General features: G+C 43.1%; 1 protein-coding gene across 4 annotated transcripts in view; it reads right to left on the bottom strand.

The window, feature by feature from the left end:
- The window catches only part of PRRX1 (paired related homeobox 1), a 95235-nt gene that overhangs the window by 49001 nt on the left and 23158 nt on the right, over nt 1-23076 (bottom strand). The window lies entirely within an intron of this gene.

Here is a 23076-nt window from a genome sequence, read left to right as displayed (position 1 = left end):
CATGTTATACAACTAGGGTTCTCTTTCATCTTTCAAACCAAAGGAGCTCTTAAGCACTCTAAATGAAACAAATAATGGGATAAGTTCATTAGTTACACATGGTGTACATTTGTCATTCCCACGTTGATTTATGTGAGAATAACATGTACAGCCTGCAAAATGAGTGGCCTTCTACTAATACACGCTCAACATTTATACAGCAGTTAAGAATGCTCAGAGTGCTTCAGATATATTATCTCAGCAGCTCGCAGATCCACAACAACCCTTTGAGGTTGTACGTCATATTGCATATAGCCATATACTGCAGAGGCTGAGGTGGAAAGACGATGGCTCACCTAAAGCCACCTGGTGAATTCATGACTGGGGTGAGTTTATGAGCTGTGAACACCTTGGTCCAAAAGCTCAGTCTCTTAGTCACTAGCAACACAGGTATTTGATAACAGGATGGTCGCGTGAGGGTAACGAGTTCAAGAGGTGTTGCAAGTCCACGAACCAATTGCTGAGATGGGTTTCAGTCATTCAGAACATCTGGGAAGCTCTGCAATTTAAATTCAAAAGGAAGCAGTGGCAAGAGTCTCACAGCAGACCATGACCTTAGTGAAACCTGGCCTCAAAGAAACTGCAACACCATGTCCCATTTCTGAAGGCCAAGTTCAAGCAGCAGAATAATTTGTCTCTGTTCATTTCCATGGGAGACTTGGATCTACACAAGTGTCTATTGGATGTCAGTGTGATATCTTTTGGCTTGCTACCGCGAATGGAGGTTGTAGAACTCCCCAAGATTTTTATTAGGGAGGCATAAGGCAGGAAAGGGACACAAGCACAGGAATTAAAAAACAATGACTAAAGCATAGAGAATTGTTGTTGAATTAATCCAAGAGAACGATACAAAATGTACTGTGATATCTCCTGCTTGATCAGCGGATACTTGACTGGGTAACACAAAAGTTTTACTGGGTAGGTTTCCAGCAACAACAACAACTTTGCAACTCAATAGCTTGCCTTCTCTTACACCAACCTTTCTATTTCCAAAACCTTCCTACACTCCAACCAGGAACTTGGAATACAATTTTATTTTTTTAATCAGATACTATACATTTTGCTCCATCTATCTTTCTGTCTGTGTAGATTCATCTTTTCCTCCTTCTGATTTGTCTTCTTTTTTATTGTTATGCTTTCTCTATCTCCTTCAGTCTCCAGAAGATTAACCTAGTATCACCAGCACAACTCAAATTAAGTAAATTGTGGGTCAAAGCCCATCAGTTGCAAGCCAACATCTTACACCTACAAACAAAACATTGCCTGAACCACAACTCAAAAGCATGTATCATTTTTTTAGTGTAATGTGCACATCAATGCAAGATTTCAGTTACATGCCTTTTTTGTTACGATAAAAAACAGTCACTATTTGTACTAAGTGAAGAGTTGTGAGAAGGCAGAAATAGTATAAAATCTGAGCTAAAATAGGGATCCCTCTGGCTTGGTGTGAACTTGACTTTCTCCATGTTAGCAGACCTTGCAGCTTGAGTGAATTAGATCAGAATAATCACTTACAATTTATAGAGTTCAAAGGCTTTATTCATGCAGGAAATATTTACAGGGTGAATAGTAATGAAAGCAACAGCAGACATCTTGTCTCAACAAGTTGGAAGAGAACAATAAACAAAATGGCTCAGCTTCTAAGGGGGGGAGTTAACTTAGACAGAGGCTTACAAACAAGTGTTGGCTCGATTGCTACACAAGGATTGCCCTCTGGTGGTTTAAAGTAACACAAGCATTTACTAGAAGCTTCAGAGAAGGAAATAAATTTGCTTTTCTCCAACACTCCAAACTTCACAGTTGAAATGTCAGATGTGCATACCAGTGAATCAAATGCTAACTCGGCCAACAAACTTGCATTAGTGAAGACTAATAGCTGAACCTGCATTCTCATTCTTTGTTGTTGATGTTGTGTGTTTTTAAATGTCATATGTACGTGTACAACTTATTTGCTTGTCTTGATGGTGCTGATTATGACAATAATAAATTGAAACTTTCTTTTTTAGGAGGAGATTTTATGATGGTAACAGGGTTGCCAGCCAATCAGCACCATGCAGAACTCACTCTTTCTTTCTTTCTTTCTTTCTTTCTTTCTTTCTTTCTTTCTTTCTTTCTTTCTTTCTTTCTTTCCTCAACCCTGGAGAGGAAACATTGGAATGAAAACAATGATAATTCTTCCAAAACACCCTGCTGCTGGGAATTTATTGTGTCTGTTTTCAGCCTAGTTTTCTAATAGACTTTGAAGGCTGGGGTGACTACCTCCAAGCTAAATGAAGTGGTCATGCTCAGAGTATTTGGAGATGATTATGTATCAAAGGGGAGGAGAGAAGAAAAAGTGGAAGGGCTGAGTATTGTGTTTGCTTCAGATCCTAGAAACCTGTGGAGACAGGCAAGAAGGGAAGAGCCAAGTTCCCTCTCTCTTCCAGCACTTTTTACTATAAAAGGTTTTATTGAAGAGTCCAAGAACAGCTCACCATGGAGATCCTGCTTCCTGTATTTCCATGGAGTACCTGTACAACTGTTGAACATCTGTAGATGTACTTGTGACTGGCTTGAGATTGCCATTTCTCACTATCCATGACCGACAAAAATAGCAAAGCTGCTTAAGGCCTGGAGGGTGTGAATCTGTTTAATTGGAAAACAAAACCCTGACATTCCTTGCCAAGAAGGCCCAAAATAGCTTTGAAAAAGCAGCAAGACGGAGTGAAATCAATGGAATGTTTGAATGGGGGAAGACTATAAATATGTCCTCTTCTCTGTCTCTCTCTTTTTCCTGTGTGTGTGAGAGAGAACTTTATGATTTCCCTCCTCTGCTGGAGTTTGCCCTGAGATGTAGAGAAAGCAGCTCATAGCCAAACTGGTGCAACTAGTTTCATTGGACAGCTCCTTTCTGTTTTACCTCCTTCCTTGGTGGGATACTGAAATCTCCACAGGGTTCCTTCCCTAGGCAGTAAAGATCATTGTGTGACATTCCATCCCCAACCCCACACAGGTCCTAAGTATACATTAGATGATGGTGTGATTTCCAATCACATTGAGGATTTAAAAAATAATAATAAACACCAAGATTTTTAGGAGGGATACATTATCCTAAGCAAAGCATTACATGAAACAAGGAGATTCACAGCTTCCCTCCCAAGTTGAAATATTGGTGAAAATCTCCCAGTCCCCCCCCCCATGGCAATTAACGCGCACACACAGAGAGACACAGACACACACACAGAGAGAGAGAGAGAGAGAGAGACAGACAGACAGACAGACAGACAGACAGACAGTATTTCAAACCTGCAACATGATTTCAAATCATGTTGTTAACTACAGCAGAAAACCCTTTTTCTGGCAGTAGGAAGTGGCTTCATAGAGGGAGGTAGTTCAGGGAAACACTGGCAGAAAATTGAAATTTAGGGCAGCTGCCATGCTCAGTACAATTGTAGTAAGAGGTCCGCAGTTTTGTGTAAAGTTCCGTTCCTGTTTCATCATTTTATAAAGTTCGCAACAGCAAACGTTTCAACTCTAAACATTCCTGTGATGACCAGAAATGACTTATTTAATTAGACTGAGAGATGGATGGAAGGATTTGTGTGATGGTAAAGGACCCTGGACAGTTAAGTCCAGTCGAATTTGGCCCTAACTACCTCTGGCTCCATCTACCACTGGCAGGGTCCCCCTGACATGGCACTTCTGAGGGTATGTGGTCCTGGGAAGTGGGATGTTCCAAACCCTTAGTAGAACTTAGTAGATCGTACATCTCCTTGGCTGCAGCAGTAGTTACTTATGAGTAGACATGTGCAGGATGCTACAGCGTAAATTACTTTCCCTTTATTTATTTATTTATTTATTTATTTAGCGCCAAGAGCACAAGTACTTCTCGCTCCTTCTGCCGCCAGTCTGGGGTGGCACAAGAGGTTTTGCCGCCTGAGGCGAAAAACAAAATGGCGCCCTCTCATGGGTCTACGTGGAGAAGCTGACCTAGCTAGTAGTCAAATGTGTGACACTGAAAAGACGGCATTCTCCACTCCCAGACAGAAGTTGGCTAGTGCACAGAGCTGGTGGCATGGTGCCCCCAGTTCTGTCCTCCAATGGAGAGGAATGGCAGGAGGGGGCTGCTACTGCTGGCCCTCAGCACTGCTGCTTGAGGTATCTACCTGAGGAGATTTCACCCCTCCCATATCCAAGAATCTCCTGATGATCTCTGCTGACTCTCCAGAGAGGAGGAGGCGTGTTCTGCTATCTATTTATTCTACACCAGCACCAAGTCAGTCAGTCAGTCAGTGTGTTGGAGAGAGAGAGACTGAGTGTTAGAGATCGTGTGTATAGATAAGGTTGCTGCTAAGAGCAGCTGCAGACACTCAGTGTAGTACAGCATTCATTTATGCTTAGACCTCATTAAGCTCTGTATATAGTTGTATAATAGTTGTAGATAGAATAAAATAAGTTATTCTACAGAGCTGCTCTCCAAGTCGTTTATATACTCTGCTAGACTCTGCTATACTCTGCTGTGCGACGACTGTCTTCTTGTGGAAGTGAATCCGGTGCTCACAACTCTAAGCTGTGAGTCCACAGCACTTTGACCTGTTCCTGCCCAGAAGGTGGTCTCTGGAAGTGCTACCCAGCTCGCCTAGCCCAGTCGGGGCTGAAGTGCATGAGTCCAGTTGGTGGTACTGGCTCAAGGGCGATGCTGACACTACCTCACTCTGTTCAATGATAGAGCCAGCCTTGTTGCACTGGCATTCATTGCCCCAAAACTTGGAAAGTGTAAATGTCCTGTTTCCTGGGAAATCGAGCTGAATGCTGGCTGTATGTTTCCCCTTATATTCCCATCTGTAAAGGGACTGAAAACCTTATTTTAAAAAATAAAAGAAATTGGAATATTCAAGGAAGAGGCCTGGCCCAACTTAGGGCAGGTTAGGCCCTGCAGACAGTTCTCCTGAATGGCTTATACAGCCCCCTGGCTCCGTTCAGCTGCATCCCACCCTCTCCTTTCCTATTGCCTTGAGGATATTTTTCTCCATCCTTGTTAGGTAAGGAAGGAGAGGGGCTGGAGGAAACCAAAGCTAACCATTCCTATAAGAAACTGTTACACAGGAACAGCCCATAATTGCTTAGGGAGTTGTTGCAAAGGACCATTCCTGTATAAACTGGAGCTGCTTTGAAAGGTTCGCAAGAACGCGGACAATGTATCCTTTCTCTGGTATGTTCAGTTTAAAAGATCTGTCAAAAACTCAACTTAGGCAAACACTCTGGTTGTTTTGCTAAGCTTCGCCACTTCCGCTCTCCTGCAATGATCCCACTCTCTTCCATAATGCCCATTTAGCGACAACTTCTGATATCCGAGCCCCAGCCCTGTTCTCTTTTCAGAACATATCAGTTGAGAGACAAGCTGCGGACTTTTCCCACTCACCTTTCACTCAAAAACCCTGACATTGTTTTTGCTCAGTCTTTTCCCCAATGTTCATCTTTAAACCAGGCAACGGGCGTCTGGGAAATTTCAGTGTAATTGGTAGATAAATGTTTCAGAAAGGCAAGGAGCTGAAAACACTAGGTATTAAACGGAACCCTTTGCATTAGGGTGACGAGTATGTAACAGCTCCTTCTTCCTATTGGGAGGAAATAAATTCTCTATTTAAAGGTGGGGAATATTTCAAGAGTGTACTGAGCAAATACTGAGCAATGCAAAAAAGTTATCAATTTCTGCCTTCTACTGTACACCCTTGTGCAAATTAATTGACACAAAGCATGTTTTCTATCTTACTCGTAATCCTGTACTCAAAACAAACACAAAAAGTCAGCTGATCATTATAGTGTCGGAAGTCTGCAGCCAATAGAAGGAATGATGCGCTCGCCACAATATATTGAGGTTCTATGAAAGAGATTAATTCCAGAGCTGGAAAAGATGTATCCTGACGGTGCTGGGATATAGCAGGAGGACCTAGCCCCCTGTCACACATCGAAAGTGTTGAAGAAATTCATGACAGAGTAGCAAATACAGGTACTTGATTGGCCAGGGAATTCCCAGGACATAAATCCCATTTATGCCCAGGATAGAAAACGCTAGAGTTTTTAATTAGATCAAAACAAGAGGAAAGGAAAAAAATAATAATGAGCTTGTTTAATACTATATCACTGTAATATCTGTACTTGTTAATATCTATACCTGTAATAAAAGGCCAAGTTTCTCTATCCAGCACATTGAATTAAAACCTGTATTTTATATGAGCCAGGAGCAACAAACATTGCTTTGGAGTCCAACAATGCTATGATCAAAATCTCTGCAGCTACTTTAAATGGTTTTTAATTATTGCTCTATCTTCTCCCCTCCCCCCCCCCATGTTTTTAGCTGTTCTTGTATTTATCTGTGAGTCCCTGTCAGGGAAAAAGTCAGGGTATAAATAAATATGTAATAATAATTTAAAGTGAAGAGGGGGTGAAGAATCTAGAGAGCCAGTCACTGACCCTTCATATCATATCTGTTTTAGCCCTCCATTGAGTGCAGAAAAAAATTGCTTTAGGGGCCAAATCAGACCCCTAGTATAGGAGATTAAAAAAGGTAAAGGGACCCCTGACCATTAGGTCCAGTCGTGGCTGACTCTGGGGTTGCAGCGCTCATTTATTGGCCGAGGGAGCCGGCATACAGCTTCCAGGTCATGTGGCCAGCATGACTAAGCCGCTTCTGGCGAACCAGAGCAGCACACAGAAATGCCATTTACCTTCCCACTGGAGCAGTACCTATTTATCTACTTGCACTTTGACGTGCTTTTGAACTGCTAGGTTGGCAGGAGCTGGGACCGAGCAACGGGAGCTCACCCCGTCGCGGGGATTCGAACCGCCAACCTTCTCATCTGCAAGTCCTAGGCTCTGTTGTTTAACCCACAGCGCCACCCACTTCCCTAGTCTAGGAGATTAGCTGTCCCTTATTTAAAGCACCTGTAGGGACTCTGGTATTGTTTGAAGCTATGATGTTGGCGTATAATGTCTGTTTCAGCTCTCAGTGTCAACAAAACAATGTGGCCATTTCCTTTCTCCATCTCAGAGAAGCACTCTTGTGCTCTGCAACTACCAGTCTTTGCTTCTACAAAGTTCTGGGTAATTAGACTTCAAACAAGTGATATTGTCTCCTGCCTTGAGTGCGTTTATAGACAGACAAACAGATATGCTGAATTTCACAATTGCTCCCCTAGGAACAATATACAGATTATACAGAGCAGACGTTATTCAGGTCTCATGACCAGAGTTCTGGTTCTATGGTCCTGTGTCCTGGAAAAGCTCTGTATAGTTGCAAAGAGATAAGGTTTCGTTATTCTTGCAATCAATTAGCTTGTTCAGGAAAATACGAACTAGAAAGCTGAGAAACATGCTGAGAAGCATACCCAACAGTGCTGAAAGAAGTCATCTGAGAATGTGGCAAGCACTTTGCAACAGGGCATAGGATGTAAATCAGATCAACCGCAGGCTTGGTTAAAAAGGAACGTTTTTTGCCTGACACCTAAAGGTGTATAATGAAGGCGCCAGGCGAACTTCCCTGGGGAGATCATTCCACAGACAGGGAGCCACTGCAAAGAAGGCCCCGTTCTCACGTTGCTACTCTCCGGACCTCTCAAGGAGGAGGCACACAAAGGAGGGCTTCCAAAGATGATCTGAGGGTCCAGGTAGGTTCACATGGAAAGAGAGGAATTGCTGTCCTGAGCCATTTAAGGATTTATAGGTCAAAACCAGCACTTTGAATTAGGCCCGGAAACTAATTGGTAGCCAGTGCAGTCGGACCAGGATAGGTGTAATATGCTCAAACCGTCTTGCTCCGGAGAGAAACCTGGCCACTGAATTCTGTACCAGCTGAAGTTTCCGAACCGTCTTCAGAGGCAGTCCTACGTAACCTTGACAGATTCTGCAGAAGATACAGGAACAGTTGCACTGTGGCAAGCCTCTAAACAGAGTGGCATCACCTATTGGCCCACTTCTTTGTGGGGTGATCATATTCAAGGTTTTGAGTTATATAGAATGCTTCATTCTATATATGTGAGCCAGCGTGGTGCAGTGGTTAAGAGCGGTGGACTTGTAATTTGGTGAACCGGGTTCGCGTCCCCGCTCCCCCACATGCAGCTGCTGGGTGACCTTGGGCCAGTCACACTTCTCTGAAGTCTCTCAGCCCCACTCACCTCACAGAGTGTTTGTGGTGGGGGAGGAAGGGAAAGGGGAATGTTAGCTGCTTTGAGACTCCTTAGGGTAGTGATAAAGCAGAATATCAAATCCAAACTCTTCTCTTCTTCATCTGGATTGACAAGTGACTGAGGGGACTCAAAAAAGCCACTTTTTTTCAGCCTCACCCCCTCCACCCTGCGGGACCTGACATCTTTCCGCAGGGCCTGCAAGACAGAGCTGTTCCACCAGGCCTTTGGTCAGGGCGCAGCCTGACCCCCTCCTCTGGCAATCTGCACAGAATTTTGCTTGATGGTTGCCATTAATTTGATCTTAATTTGATTTTAATTAATTTTATAATGAATGTTTTAGAATGTTGGACTATTTTGATTGTTGTTAGCCCAGCTTTGGCTGGGGAGGGCGGGATATAAATAAAATTTATTATTATTATTATCCACCCCCCACCTTGCAATATGAAGATAAAAGCGATCTACACGAGAAGGATGCTGTAGTGTAAAAGACTACTAACACAGAATAGCTGAAAAAATTCCTTCCAGTAGCACCTTAAAGACCAACTAAGTTAGTTCTTGGTATGAGCTTTCGTGTGCATGCACACTTCTTCAGGTATCGTGTGCATTCACACTTCCGAAGAAGTGTGCATGCACACGAAAGCTCATACCAAGAACTAACTTAGTTGGTCTTTAAGGTGCTACTGGAAGGAATTTTTTTTGTTTTGACTATGGCAGACCAACACGGCTACCTATCTGTAACAGAATAGCTGGATAGCTCAGTTTGTTAGAGCGTGGCGCTGACAACATCAAGCTTGCAGGTCCAATCCCCATAAGGGACTGCTGTATATTCCTGCATTGCAAAGGGTTGGACTAGATGGTGCAACTCTGTGGTTCCATATGAAGTCCACCGGACACTCTGAGCACTGAACATCACTCATGCAGCAACAGTAGTGAGCCCAGTGAAAGAAAAAGCTGGACTTTTTCTGCATCCCTTGTTTCCTGGGATCCAGCTGAAAATGAGCACAAATGTTTTGCATGCAGACTCTTTTGGATCCAGCTGCTGTCGCTCTATTCCTCTTCTCCGCCTCTTCCCCGAATTTTGTCTTCTTCTTCTTCTCCTCTCTCTCCTCCTCCCCCTCCCCCTTTCCTTATGCTTCATTGTGTTCCATCATGACATCATGCAATCCTGGAGCCTCCCGGGCGCCTTGCTTCATGCCACATTGCAGCCTCTGCTGTGTCCAAAAGGGAAAGAAAAATATTCCATGCTGGGAAAAGAGCTCTGAGGTTTTGCTGGAGAGAGCACTTGGAGGCAAACAGTTTGTGCAATTTGCTTGCTAAGGAGGAATCTGATCACAGGCCTCAGCGCAAACATGGAAAACCGCAGCGATCAGGGAGCTGCTCTGTCACCACTCCCTGAGATATGGTCTCTCAGCTCTAGCAAATCCCCTTAATAACCCCACCGTCTCTGCCCAGTGCAAAATAAACAGGCTTTGGGCCAGGGCTGGAGGCCAAAAGGGCATGACCCACCATTCACAGACAGGAAAGAGCTCCTGGGGAGCTCAGGAACTTCAGCAGTGGGTTTGACTAGCCCCAGACATGGACTCAGACCTCTTCCACCAAATATTCAGTAGCTGCAGCTCATAATTTTATTTCATTATCCTGTGATCCGCCTGGAGACCTGTGGGTATTGGGCAGTATATTTAGTAGTAGTGGTGGTAGTAGTAGCAGCAGCAGTAAAAGGTAAAGGGACCCCTGACCGTTAGGTCCAGTTGCGGACGACTCTGGGGTTGCGGTGCTCATCTTGCTTTACTGGCCAAGGGAGCCGGCATACAGCTTCCAGGTCATGTGGCCAGCATGACTAAACCGCTTCTGGAGAACCAGAGCAGTGCACGGAAACGCCGGTTACCTTCCCGCCAGAGTGGTACCTATTTATCTACTTGCACTTTGACGTGCTTTCGAACTGCTAGGTTGGCGGGAGCTGGAACAGAGCAACAGGAGCTCACCCCGTCACGGGGATTCGGACCACCGAACTTCCGATTGCCAATCCCTAGGCTCAGTGGTTTAGACCATAGCACCACCCACGTCCCTATTATTATTGGCAGCTCTCGCTTTTTTTCAGTCATGTAACATGAATCATTTTGCCCCAGCTTTGCTACTGGATTCCCAGGTGGCAGCTGTGGCCGTGAGCTACTGTGGCCTGCCCAACCATATGTCTGCATGGTGGCATTGCTATTGCTGTGGCACACCTTAGATCAGGCCATGACCAGGTAGCAGGTCCTGACCCTACAGCTGGTAAGGTAAAGGTGAAGGACCCCTGGACGGTTAAGTCCAGTGCCGCAACTATGGGGTTGCGGCACTCATCTCGCTTTCAGGCCAAGGTAGCTGGCGTTTGTCCACAGACAGCTTTCCAGGTCATGTGGCAGGCAGGACTAAACGGGACACCGTGATGGAAACCAGAGCACACGGAAATGCCATTTACCTTCTTGCCTCAGTGGTACCTATTGATCTAAACTGCTAGGTTGGCAGGAGCTGGGACAGAGCAATGGGAGCTCACACCACCATGCAGATTCAAACCGCCAACCTTCTGATCGGCAAGCCCAAGAGGCTCGGTGGTTTAGACCTCAGTGCCACCCGTGCTGGTAAACTTTGCTCCAGAGAATGTCGTCTTATTGGTGGTTCCAGCTGAACAGTTTCAAGGATCAGTTCAAAGTTTTAAATCATTTTTTTTAATAAAGGAAGATTTTATTGTTTTTCATTTTGATGCTAGCCACCTTGAACATATTTGCAGAAATGGAAAGGTGGGATAAAAATACTCTTGCAAATATAAATAAATATTTTCTTGCCCGTTCCTTTGTTAGCATAGTTGCTGGACAATAGTATCCCGGAATGATAAATGAAGGTTTCAGCAGGAGATGTTCTCCTGATCAGTGGAGAATTTATCTCCAGCTTTTGGAATGCAATGCCCACCCAACTTGAGCAAGGTGATAACCCTCTGGCTGAGGAAAGGGTGCAGAAAGACTTCATAGAGCACGTATGTTCTCTGTATTCATCTGGGTTTGCCAGGATTCAAAAGGTGATTATTATTATTTTTTAGAATACAGTATGGATGAAAGCAAGACAGGTGGACAGAATGTTTAGCTGGACATGGCTAGATAAAGGTGGCATCCTTGAGTAGATGAGACAAGGTCCCTTCCGAGGCAGGCAGACATGTCATCTGCTTAGAAAAGTCGTGGTTTGCTCCTTCTCTGCTTGCAAATTGCAAAGCAAATATTACAAAGGTACACAAGTGTGATGGTCTGGGAATCCGATTCAGAGGCTGAACCGGAGGAATCCCAACCTGCACAGGAGTCCCCGCCTCCAGGGCCGGCTGAACTGGGGCAGGGCCTTGATTCTGAAGCGCCTGCACCTGTGCCGGATCCTCAGGAGCAGGCACCAGGTGAATCCACTCCAGCTCCAGAGGTGGTTGAGGACTCAGTGCCTACAGGTGAGTCTCCCCCTGGGCCCAGTAACCCTTCGGCCTCTCCTGAACTGCAGAGGCTCAGGGCAGAGAGGCGAAGGGAACTGGTTTCTCCCAGGAGGAGTGCTCGCCTTAAGGCCAGGAGAGGCGGGTCTCCTGGGGGCCGGGACCGCCCCTGGCCTCAGAGAAGATAAAGGCCAGTCAGCCCGGTCCCAGGTTGCAGGAGCAACATCGTTGTTGAGTACCTGTTCCTGCCCGGACCCAGACCTGACCCTCCAGTGTTCCTGTCCCCGCCTGGCTTCCTGCTTCGGACCTCGCCCCACTCCTTGTGAACTGTTTCCAGGCTAGTGACCCAGGACTGGACTTTGACTACGCCAACGGTAACCTTCCCCCCGGGGCCAGCACAACAAGACTCTTATCCAAAAATCAACAGGCTACACTTGCAGGGCAATCCTAACCACCTACTCATAATTAAGAACTATTGAATTCAGATAAGAAGGGCCAGGATTGTTGCCTTGGCCAGGAGTCAGCCCCATTGAATGCGATTGAATTTATGTCTTACGATGTCAAGCTGCAGAGGAACCAACCCCCCCACGGCAGGTCGCCAGGAACAGAGGAGACATGGAAAAGTCTTTACCATCTGCTTTTTATTCCATATTCACAGAGAAAGGCTTGGGAATGCAGCTTCTTGGAATAATGGCATTTTCCCAAGTGAGTCTACACCCCCTCCGTCTCTCCCAATCCCTCAGGCGTCATCACCATACATGCTGAAAAGTGCCCTCTGCCTTTGAGCTCTTTGCTCTCCTACTTTCAATGGAATGTTTTCTGAAAACACTGTGTCCATCAGCTGTTCCCCTACTTCTTCTTCCTCCTCCTCCTCTCCCATTATTTCCCAGCTTTTCCCATCTGCCTCTGAGCTGTGATCTCCCTCAAACCCCTGTTGTAATTCTGAACTGTCTTCTTCTCTGCTTAGTCCCTGACATACTGTGCTGTTAACCTACTAGTGTTCTCTCTGAAACTTTGCAGTACCCGAGGAAGCAGGGAGCACAGAACAATAAGATGCCAGCTTTTTAAACCAGACATTTGTGCATATGACAAAAAAAAATGCTATCTATGGGAGATGAATAACACTGGTGATATTTACTCCCATTGTTAGCATGTATCACATTCACCTGGTGCTATACCAGCTGCACTGGCTCCCGATTGAGTACAGGATCAGGTTTAAGGTGCTGGTTTTAACCTTTAAAGCCCTATACGGCCTAGGACCCTCGTACCTACAGGACAGCTTCTCCTGGTATGTCCCACAGAGGACATAAAATAAATCAAATAAAAACATCTTGGAGATCCCGGGCCACAGGGCGGTTAGGCAGACCTCAACCAGAGCCAGGGCTTTTTCAGCTGTGGCCCCAATCTGGTGGAATGCTCTGTCACAAGAGACTAGGGCCCTGCAGGACTTGACATCTTTCTGCAGGGCCTGCAAGACAGAGCTGTTCCACCAGGCCTTTTGCGAAGGCACAGTCTGAGCCCCTCCTTCTGTAAACCTCATAGAACTCTAGTCCAATTGTTGCCATTAATTTGATTCTAAATTGATTTTAGAATGAATTGATTTTAGAATGTATTTTAATTAATTGACTGTGATTTTATGTAAACTGTGCTATTTTGGCTGGGGAGGGCGGGATATAAATTAAAAGTTATTATTATTATTATATGTTATAGTGATTTGTATGAAATTTGGTGAATGTTTACATTCACCTGCGACTCCTTCCAATCCCAGATGAATGCTGATGAAGGTCAATAGTAGGTGTATATTTTCCCACATTTTGGACATGTACATCAGTGATGAAGCAGCTCTAGGTGGCTGTTCAGCATGCATTGCTGGATCTCAGAGCCTGGGATTGTCATCATTTGTTTGAAATCTAATTCAGGCATGCACTGCAAGGCATACACTCAGTGGCGTAGCGTGGGGGTGCAGGGGGGGCCGGCCACACCGGGCACAACATCTGGGGGGCGCGCTTGCACTCGCAGCCCTCTGCCCCCTGCTAAAATCCACGGGTTAGGGGGCGCAAATTACTTGCCTTGCCCCAGGTGCTGACAACCCACGCTTCGCCACTGCATAAACTTCAGGTGGAGTTAGTGAAGAGAATAAGAATTCACACCAAATAATATTCCACCAGAGACACAATAATAAACCAGATGTCTATATCTGACTCCTTCATTACATAAGATAAGCTCACTTCTAAACAAATTTATCTGAAAGCAAATTCCAGGGGATTTTAAACGAATTCACTTCTGAGCAAGTGTATTAAAAACTGTAGTAATAATTCCAAATGCTTCACTCGGAGGTCAACAGCCTGAGGTCAGGGCTGCAATTTCCTCTCCCTTTTGCCCCTCCTAAGCCATTTGTATAGTTCTTGCTGCTGTTGAAAGAAAGAAACCATTGGTGTAGGACTCAGTGGTGTCCAAACTTTTTTTCTAAGAGGCCCAGATTTGATGAAGTGAAGGGCCGTGAGGGCTGAACAAAGTTGTTAACCTTTTTTTAGGATTGAAGTTGTTGAGGTTTTTTAAGGATTTTACCCCAGGAATAAACTGCCACAAGGGCCAAATTAGGCCCCCGAAACAGACTTTGGACGTGCCTGGTTTACGTAGTGTTTGGCAGAGGAACACAAGCAAAGTAAAGAGAATACCTGACGAACTTAGGAAATTTAGATTTTGACAGTAAGAAAAGTAGATGGCGAGCAAAAGCCCAAATTTGGCTAAATTTCAGTTGGAAGACATCCCGGCCAAAAAAAATCCACAGAAAATACAAACTCTGAGAAGGGAAGGTGAGTCATTGGGACAGTGGACCCGTGACTTACCTATCCAAACGCTTTCTGCCTCTTAACTAACAAGTTGCTTTGGTGTGTTTGCTTCTTTGCAGTCAAAATCTGCCTCTGAAACCTGCTATGTATTTCAGAAAAAGGAAAATGCCTGGTTTGTTGACTGAGTAATGGTTACACAACTTAGCTTTTTTAAAAGGACATTCCCATGGGCTCCAATCAGGGTTTCATACCTCATTAAATTACACCATTTGGAATGAAAATTCAGTGCAAATGACAGACTGTTGATGGTCGTGAAAGGCAATCTGTCAAGTCACGTCGACCCAAAGTTTTATCTTCCAAAACCTGATGTGTTAACAGACATTTATTCATTTGCGCTCTTATTTTAAATAGCGATGGTACAGTCTACTTGATGCCACACTAAAGGCAAGTAAAATAGACTTAAGAATCCTACAGTCTGCAAAACTAAAAAGACCATCAAATTCTCTCTGTCTGTTTCTCTCTGTCTCTCCTCATGTTGAAGCAAAAAGATGGAAATGGGGAAATTTTAAGATAAAGTATAGCAGTATAAATATTTATAAGTAATATAAACAATCTTTTAGAGCAAAAAAAGAGGCTTCTCTATCTCACTAAATATAGTGATTAAGGAAAATTTATTCGGGTCAGGAGTGCCAATTTGGCCTCACAACTGGGGGCCCAGGGCCATGGGTGCAAGGCAGAATGCATGGCCCTGGCACCAAAATTTGTGGGTGCCCAGACTATTCATGGGGAATTTTGTGGGTGCTCCAGGGCCCCAGGGAGTTGGCAGGTTATGTTTCAGGTTATGTACCAATAATATTAAATCCCTTCACCTCTTTTTTTAAAAAAGATGGGTTGGTATTCAACAGCCCCTTACTCAGAGTAGACCCATTGGAATCTATAGGCTTAAATTACTGAGGTTGATTGGTTTTAATGGCTCTGGGTGTGATTGACACTGGATATCTGCCTTTCTCAAGAATATTTCTATTGCTGGAGATGTAAATCTTTTACATCAGATTTTATACATATTTGGTGGACAAAACAGAAAATGGTGCAATGGTTAGGAACAGAGGTTTCGATTTCCTGCCCATGGGAGAATGGAAAATTCAGTTTGTCTGGGTTATTTGTGGGGCATAGGAATTTGTTCATTTCCCCCAAAAAAATATAGTCCGGCCCACCACATGGCCTGAGGGACGGTGGACCAGCCCACAGCTGAAAAAGGTTGCTGACCCCTGATTTAAGGTTCACTCCCTGACATCTGCAGGAAAGGATGAGATCAGGCATAGGCAAACTAGGCCCTCCAGATGTTTTTGGGACTACAACTCCCATCATCCCTAGCTAACAGGACCAGTGGTCAGGGATGATGGGAATTCTAGTCCCAAAACATCTGTAGGGTCGAGTTTGCCTATGGCTGGATGGGAATGTCCCCTAACTGGGCCAAAGTCAACTTCCTGTGTTCTTCCTGCGTATCTATGCAAACAGTAACATTATAACAGGTGAGAGCAGTGGCGTAGCGTGGGTTGTCAGCACCCGGGGCAAGGCAAGTAATTTGCACCCCCTAACCCCTAACCTGCCGCCGCTGCCAGCTTCTTCTTGCTGCTGCCTGGGCTGGTCTGGTGTGGTTCTCTCCCGTGTTCAGCGCTGCGCTGGGCGGCCGCTGCACTGTCCCTCCCCCAGATAGTCCCTCGCTCTCTCTCCACACCGCACGCCTGGCACCCACCCCCTCCACAGTGGGCGGAGACCCGGCGGCTCGGATCGGATTCGCACAGCCAGCACTGAAGTGAGAGAGGGTGAGTGAGCCAGGTAGAGGCAGAGAGCTGCGAGTGCGAGCGCCCCCCCATATGTTGCGCCCCCCCCTGCACCCCCCACGCTACGCCACTGGGTGAGAGCTTGCTGATCAAGCCCTCCCAGGAAGCCTGCTCAAAGCCCAGTGTAAGAGGAAGATGCAAATTGAACCAATGTTTTAAAAAGAAAGGGAACTTGCTGTATAACCAATGCACCTCTGTTTCATAAAGCTGGCCAATAAACATTTGTCCTTTCTACACCGTTCCAATTTAGAAGCACAGTTTTACCTTTAAAACGTATTTCATTATAAGGGGTCTCACCATCAACACCCAATAAAATTTTACTACAATCTGAAGTAACAGATTTCAATTACCATATTTTACAAAGAGACTCCAGGAAAACAAATCAGGCACTAACAGCATGGATACCTGCAATTATTTGCCAAATACAGATAGGTAGCTGTGTTGGTCTGCCATAGTCAAAACAAAAAAAATTCCTTCCAGTAGCACCTTAAAGACCAACTAAGTTAGTTCTTGGTATGAGCTTTCGTGTGCATGCACACTTCTTCAGATACACTTCTTCTATATAGAAGGGTCTGGTGACTTCTGTTTCAGTGTATCTGAAGAAGTGTGCATGCACACGAAAGCTCATACCAAGAACTAACTTAGTTGGTCTTTAAGGTGCTACTGGAAGGAATTTTTTTTGTTTTGATTATTTGCCAAAGTCTTCACTGGTCTTAAGATAATGCCTTTAAAAGCCCAGCCATGGATTTTTACAAAACGTTCGCTGATAAATGAGCTTCCTCGAGCCGTTACAAATGAATCTGGATTTTATGAGGTTGTTTACAAGATGCATAAAGCATTTTCTGATTAAGTTCCTGTAACAGCAGCTTTCCTTCAACTGCTTTTGGGCATGGCTCCCACTTCTTATCAAGTTCATCAATCCAATTCAATAATTTCATAAAGGATGTTTCCTGTTGGTAAGTCCTGCATCTAACTCTACTATCTGTACTTTGTCAAAGCGATTAAATTTGGCTTCTAAATGTCTAGCTTGCTGTCAACATTTTCTCCTCCCGTCTCCTGCTTTCTTGTCCAAAACGTCAATTTTTTTATCTATGATGCGCAACCCTTTTCATTTTGGAAATAAATGTTATACTATGCAGGAGTTTAATAATGCTGATCTTAATCCGCCAGTGTTTTCATAAGCTAAAAGAGGAACAGAATTTTGGGAGTAATCTTTTTTTATGATTCTGAGCTATGTCAAATAGTAGCTAAGACTGAAATCTTTTGGGTGCAAACTTGAGAATTCAGACTTGTGTGATCAGTAAGATTTACTTCTGAGTAAACATGCATAAGAACAGGCTGAACACCATGAACTAGGAGGTTCCTGGTTCAAATCTCAGCCTTAACTCACTTAGAGACCTTAGGCACAGTGCTATACTGCAGACTCAGCTCCCATTCCTATCTGCATTATATAAATACTCTGGTCTGAACCTAATTGGATACTACACATTTCATTTATATATTTAGAAATGTATATGGCACTTTTCACCCAAAGGCCACAGGGCAGTTTACAGCATGCATGCATAGACAGATAGATAGATATAGATAGATGATAGATAGATGATAGATAGATGATAGATAGATAGATAGATAGATAGATAGATAGATGATAGATAGATATAGATAGATATAGATAGATAGATAGATAGATAGATAGATAGATGATAGATAGATGATAGATAGATAGATAGATGATAGATAGATAGATAGATAGATAGATAGATAGATAGATAGATAGATGATAGATAGATAGATAGATAGATAGATGATATAGATAGATGATAGATAGAGAGATAGATAGATAGATAGATAGATAGATAGATAGATGATAGATAGATAGATGATAGATAGAGATAGATGATAGATAGATGATGATAGATAGATGATGATAGATAGATGATGATAGATAGATGATAGATAGATAGATAGATAGATAGATGATAGAAGATAGATAGATATAGATAGATGATAGATAGATGATAGATAGATAGGTGATAGATGATTGATAGATAGATAGATAGATGATAGATAGATAGATAGATGATAGATAGATAGATAGATAGATAGATAGATAGATAGATAGATGATAGATAGATGATAGATAGATAGATAGATAGATAGATAGATAGATAGATAGATAGATAGATATAGATATAGATAGATGATAGATAGATGATAGATAGATGATTGATAGATAGATGATAGATAGATAGATAGATAGATAGATAGATAGATAGATAGATAGATAGATAGATAGATAGATGATAGATAGATAGATGATAGATAGATAGATGATATAGATTTTATATACCACCCCATACCCGAAGGTCTCAGGGCAGTTCACACAACAAAATCAAAACATAAAACCACAAAATACATAATCAAAAATAGCCAGACACTGGAGAGACCCGTCAGGAGTAAGCATGGACCAATGGTATCAAAGAGTATGGGAAACAGCCTTATTAGAAAACTATCCAATAAACTGAAACTGACACGGGGACAAATAGAAGAAGACTCCTTCACCCCGGTATGGCTCCTCTTTATCACATACACAGCCCAACAAGACAACAAGACAGCATACGAATCAATCCTGGCTAACCTGAATCAAAAATACATCCACACATATCCCACACACAAAACAAATCTCACTACAGCCAACCAAAGACAGCCAACCACACTCTAGGCCACCCCTAACCTCTCTCACCACCAAAGGAACACAAGCAAATAGTGAAGAGAACCCGCACAAACGACACTGACACAAAACCGCACACATACACTAAGTAGAATAGAAGGATTGCTACCCAACCCGACCCCACTCACCATTCCCCCTCCACCTCTTTCCCCCTTTTCTTGCAAATGTAGCACTAATGTCTCAACACATGAAACTGATCTGTAGAACATGTAACTTGAAAAAAGAGACATTGCACATACTTTTGTAAACCAGGAAACATTTCACAAAAATATGTTAAACAAATAAAAATAAAAACAGCAACCCAAAAACGCCCTCCCCAAAAAACACACATAAGAAATATAAACCAACATAAGAAATATTCCTAATATAATACGCATGCCGTTAAAAAAAACCCCATTTATTTCAGTGCAATTAATAATAAGCAACAGAGTCTAATTATTCGTAAATTATTTCAGACCCTGAAAACCTGGCAGAAGAGGCAGAGGCAGATATTAAGAGCTTAGTGTGCTATTCAAATGCTAAGTGTGTGTGCGCACATGTGTTTATGGGGACATGCATGTGTGTGCATCAGAAAAAGAAATAGGTTGGAGGCTTGGGGTGGTTTTAGAGAGAGCCAGAACATCATAGAGAAGCATCAATGGTTAGAGTGTAGCAGAAATGTCCAATGTGATCTATTATCATCAACATGCCCACCCTTCTATCGGATGTCACCAACAGATAAACAACTAGATTCAGGTAGGTAGCCATGTTGGTCTGCCGTAGTTGAAACAAAATTTAAAAAACATTCCTTCCAGTAGCACCTTAGAGACCAACTAAGTTTGTTATTGGTATGAGCTTTTGTGTGCATGCACACTTCTTCAGATAGATTCAGGTAGGTAGCTGTGTTGGTCTGACGCAGTCGAAATAAATTAAAAAATTGTCCAGGAGCACCTTAGAGACCAACTAAGTTTGTTCTAGATATAAGCTTTCTGGTATACCCAGAAAAAACTTAGTTGGTCTCTAAGGTGCTACTGGACAATTTTTTAATTTTTTTGTTTATTTTGTTTATTTAGAAATGACTTTTAGAAGACGTCTGAAGACAGTCCCATAGAGGAAAGTGTTTAATGATGCTGTTTTTATATTTTGCAGGAAGCCTACCAGAGGGCCAGAGGCAACTCAGTCAGATGGGTGGCATACAAATAATAAAAGTATTCTTCTTATTATTATTATTATTTTATTATTATTATTATTAATCATTCTCCAATTGCAGGATTCCTTACTCAAATGCACTATGAGGAATGTAAGGATTCACCCAACCAAACCAGTGAAAACAGTTAGAAGATGCGGGGTATTGAATGCTGGCCAAATATTGTGGATATAATTCAGGCAATATTAGTCACTTTGGAGTCCCATTGATTTCAATGGCAGAATTAAGCATGTGCGGTACTTAAAATCTCTCCCAATGAACAAAGGGAATCTAAACTTTTGCTGGATGGGGTGGGTGGGTGGGTGTACGCCACTGTCATTACCGAGATGAACCCCTAATGATAATCAGGTGCAAATACACAGTTTGCTCCCCAGGTATGGCTCTTAGCAAATATAGATGGTAACAGAACGGAATGGGCATTCTGCCTCAGAATCCTCTCAAAGTTCTCCCACTCAAGCAGCCATATTGGAATTAAAAGAAGCCCTGCAAGTACACAGCTATGTGTTCCTGCCTGTGGCCACATCTCTGGTCAGAGAGGAAAGAGCTGGATGGAAAAGTTAACTCCTAGGCACAGAATTCTGCTTTGGCCAAAGAGGGCCAGTTCAGGCAAATGAATGGGTGCTCACCTTCATGTAAGCATGTATAGTATGCTGAATACCTAAGATGCAGTCACCAAGTCATATTCAGAACCAATGGATTTTGAAATGGGCTTCAGTTGGCCATGAATAACCAGGTCCATTGATTCTGACTTAGCTGAATACCATCAAGAATGACAAATTACTATATACACATCTGAATTCTTATCATATTTTCTGGAAGTAAACCCCTCTGGCAACTGCCAGATGTTAAATACTAAGTAACAGGTCCACTGTCATGCCGGCTCAAATAGAGTAAAACGTAAAATACAATATAAAATTATTTTGGATATCAAACTTTATATCCCACCTAGCAAATACTATCAAAAATTGCATTTCCAAACAAAGTGAAAAACTGTTAAATTAAATTGAAGCATTCAGCGCATACTTAAATATGTCCCTTTTGAATGGATATAACTTTTAAAGTGTTTAATTTTTGGCTGTATCGTACACAAAAATGTTGAATCAAACATCAAGGTAACATTTTACTCATCAAATCAAATAAAAAGTAAATATCCAGAAAATATCCAGTGAGCATTCAGCCGCCAAGTTCACACAGGAGACTTTTACAAAGCAAATTCATTTTAGCTGTAAAATACTGTAGTTTGGCTTCCGTCGTGGAAAGCTATTTGAGCTCTAATACTGATAATGATTATGATGATATACTGCATGCAACACTAATGTCTCACCCCAATGAAACTGATCTGTCAAAAACACAACATGACGATGTTCATTATTTATGTAGCATCATCAGTGTGCATGTTTACATTAACTTTTTAAGAGTTTAAACCTATGGCATATTTGGGATGCAAGAATGGACTTTTTCTCCAGTGTATGGAAGAAATGGAATGTGCCCTAAGTGGGTGATTTTCAACTGAGAGATAAAGGTCTCTTTCAAGAGACACATTAATTTTTATACAGCAAAATGCATCATAATTAATTCTTCATGAATATATGATTCTTAAATATTCTGTCTTAACTGACGGTGACCTTTTCTGGGAATTAAATATTTCTGTGCTTGCAGGCATGCTACAGACAGCCACACACATTTGTCTTGATTATTCCCGAGAGTTGCTTTCTAGGTAGAAAACCCCACAGATCTAAGGCTTCGGGAGATTTCACACTTACTGCCTCGGTTTAGGAAGCAAAGCCCAAGTCATTATTCGAGCAAAACCTCTCTTTTTGTCGCGGCAGAAGGACAGGAAATTATTTCCAAAACTCCACACATTTGCAAATACTGCCTGCCAGAACTCTGGAGGGAAACAAACTGCAGCTCTGTGAAGACTGCGCTGCAAACCCCGAGCAATGAGTAGATTAAAGGCAAGCAGTGGTCTTTTTCAACATGATATCGACGCCGTATGTAGCATCTTTGTGGATCTTTCCGGATGTTTACCAAATATTGTAAAGCAGTACATTCTTATTTATTTGAGGAAAAAGTCTCCAGATTGAGGCGACCTGCTCTCCAGATTAAGAGTCGGACCACAAACGAAGGCATGAGCGTAGGGTAGTAAATAAATCAAGGGCATAAATAAAAATAGTTAACTAACTGACCAACTGCGTCGCGGATACCTTTGCTACGCCCATGGTCGAGGGGTTGACGTCGTCAGGCTACCGGGGAGCCCTGCTGCCACTGGCTTTCAACGAATGGGGCTCTCGCACGGCTCTCCTTCGGGTCCGCGAGGGCTTCTCGCGTGCCCTACATTTACGCATATGTACTGATTGCGTCAGTGGCACTGCCTCCTAAACAGCGATTGTCGATTGTCGGATTGCAAAGATGCAGGATTGTCTCACGCCCTAATCCTTTCCGGCACACCTCCACGCCCGTGGGGATTTCCCAGCATAGGTCGTGCTAGGATTTAGCATTTATAACCGGTTTAAGGAAGCAATCCTATTAAGCCGCCCGCTCCTACGCGTGCTTGCACACGGAGCTCAACGAGGTTTACTTTCAAGTAAATGTGCACAGAATTTCAGCCTTACTTGGAAGTAAATTGGTTCTACTAAAATCACATTTATTTCTCAGCAGTGTCGCGAATGCTGTCGCGCTAAAGGGAACAGAGCTGTACCGGGAAGCAGATTTCATTGACTGATTTCCAGGAAACATGATTCTAAAAATGATGAACCTGACTTGGTCGGACTATTTTTTTTAATTTTAAAAAGCGTGCAAACATTCCAAAGTAAATAAATTCCCCTACTCTCTTCTTTAGAATCACCCAGCCCATTTTAAAGTCTCTTTAAGACCGGT

This window comes from Podarcis melisellensis (assembly GCF_964234715.1).
Source record: "Podarcis melisellensis genome assembly, chromosome: 6".
NCBI classification, from domain to species: Eukaryota; Metazoa; Chordata; class Lepidosauria; order Squamata; family Lacertidae; genus Podarcis; species Podarcis melisellensis.
The sequence above is the reverse complement of the archived record's forward strand: the minus strand, read 5'-3'. Positions and strand labels throughout refer to the sequence as shown.